Source organism: Grammomys surdaster, unplaced genomic scaffold (genome assembly GCF_004785775.1).
Source record: "Grammomys surdaster isolate TR1022 unplaced genomic scaffold, NIH_TR_1.0 169, whole genome shotgun sequence".
Taxonomy (NCBI): domain Eukaryota; kingdom Metazoa; phylum Chordata; class Mammalia; order Rodentia; family Muridae; genus Grammomys; species Grammomys surdaster.
The window spans coordinates 7,581,400-7,583,465 of NW_021604617.1; the positions used below are offsets into that span (position 1 = coordinate 7,581,400).

The following is a 2,066-nucleotide window of genomic DNA, read 5'->3' on the forward strand; positions in this document are numbered from 1 at the left end:
GTGTCTGTGTGTGTGTGTGTCTGTGTGTGTGTGTCTGTGTGTGTGTCTGTGTGTGTGTCTGTGTGTGTGTCTGTGTGTGTGTCTGTGTGAGTGTCTGTGTGAGTGTCTGTGTGTGTGTCTCTGTGTGTCTCTGTGTGTCTGTGTGTGTCTGTGTGTGTGTGTCTGTGTGTGTGTCTGTGTGTGTGTCTGTGTGTGTGTGTCTGTGTGTCTCTGTGTGTCTGTGTGTGTCTGTGTCTGTGTGTCTGTGTGTGTATGTGTGTGTGTCTGTGTGTCTGTGTGTGTCTGTGTGTGTGTGTGTGTCTGTGTGTGTATGTGTGTGTCTGTGTGTGTGTCTGTGTTGAGAGCATCGCGCATGCGTGGAGGGGTGGGGGGAAGATCTCCACAATCCGGAACAGACACAGAGTAGGGCAAGCAGGAGTTATAGGCTATAAACATCAGATACCCTCAGAATAAGAGTCCTGGGATCCTCACCAGCCAGATTCTGAGGCTAGCCTATTTCGAGATCCTACCTGATGCCCAGTTCCAGACTATTTTTCAAAACGTATTGTGTGAAGAACGAGACATCTCCTGGCCTAAGTGTTCAACATTCCACACACCGAACCAGGACAATTTGAAACTCATAAGCTTGAAAACCCAAGATAACTTAGTTAAATCCCCTTCGTCTTTGTCGATCATTTTTAAAGAATATAAATCAGATTCCTTCTACCTGAGTCAGCCCAAGACCTCCCAGCAGAGCCTGCAAAACCCCACACCAGCGTCTGTCTCCACCTGACCTTCAATTGACCTCGGTCCCAACTGCCCAAGTCAGACACTCCCCCGTATGACACTGCATTTGAGGTCCTCTCTGCCATCTATAACGATGTCCTGCTAGAAGTCTGCATGACTCATCCCCTATTTCATACCGGGTTGATCCTCCTCCTCCACATTCTCCAGGCTTTATCTCTTCACAGCAAGAACTTACCTTAGCTGATACCACATACAGGTTATTGTTTTTGTGTTGTCTTTCTACCCCGGAGAAGATGTAAGCACCCCAAGGCCCAGGACGTTATCTTTTCATTGTGAGCCGGTTGAAAGACAATCACTAAATGTCTGTTGAATGAATGCATGACCTAGCAAATGTGGACACATAAGAAGGGTTCTACTGGTGTCTGTCCTTTGACCATTTCGTTCAATATGTATTGTAGTGCACTTGGCTGCACCCACCGGGTGGGGTTTCGGTATTGTGATTTATTATCAGAAGAGAGGAGATTGGCATAGACGGCCAGATCCAGGCATAGATGGAAGGGAAAGGGGCCATCCAGCCCCATACAGTCTTCTCCCTTTCTCTGGTGGCCAGTGGACATCATGCCAGCCGGGTCACCACAGAGGTGCTGCCCCGAAGGGGTAACCCGTCCACCCTTTCATTTTTCTGGATGTACGTCTCCCAGATGTGGGAAGGTGGGAGCTACGTTCACACCCGCGTCCCTCTAGCTTCCAGAGAGCAGGAGTAGCTGGGAAATTTCCCGTCTGCCCCAGCTCCGGAGCAGCCTGGGTTTCCGGAGATCACCCACTGGGATCATCCGCCTGGGCACCCGGAGGAATGACTCCGTTATGTGATGGCCCACAGAGAGCGGAGGTGGAGGGGACCCGAGGACACAGTAGCCAAGTTACTGGGGGGGATGAGGAGGCTGATTTGCACAGGGTAACAGGGTCCTGAGGCAGAAGGATGGCAGAGGGCAGCCGCCTCCCAACGGATTCATTGAGAGCCACTCAGGGAGCTGCCCCACCCCCACGCCTAGCCCAGCTTTGTGCCCCCTGAGTAACAAGTAAGCAATTACGGACGCTACCAGAGCCGAGAGCGCACAAGGGCGTTCACATACTCCGGGAAGGAGGTTGGGTGCAGGCGTTTCACGATATACAGAGTGTTTAGACCGGAAGATTTAAGTTGGGAAGAGGCGGTCCACGCACCAGCACTTGGGGGAGGGGAGGCAGAGGCGGGCGGATCTCTGTGAGTTGGAGGCTAGCCTGATCTACATAGTAAGTTCCAGGACACCCAGGGCTACACAGTAAGACCCTGGACCAGAGAG

The 2,066-nt window shown here is 51.9% G+C and overlaps 1 protein-coding gene across 1 annotated transcript in view; it reads left to right on the forward strand.

Annotated features, from left to right (window-relative positions):
• LOC114620575 (CMRF35-like molecule 5) overlaps positions 1-2,066 on the forward strand; it is a 22,186-nt gene that overhangs the window by 19,673 nt on the left and 447 nt on the right. The window lies entirely within an intron of this gene.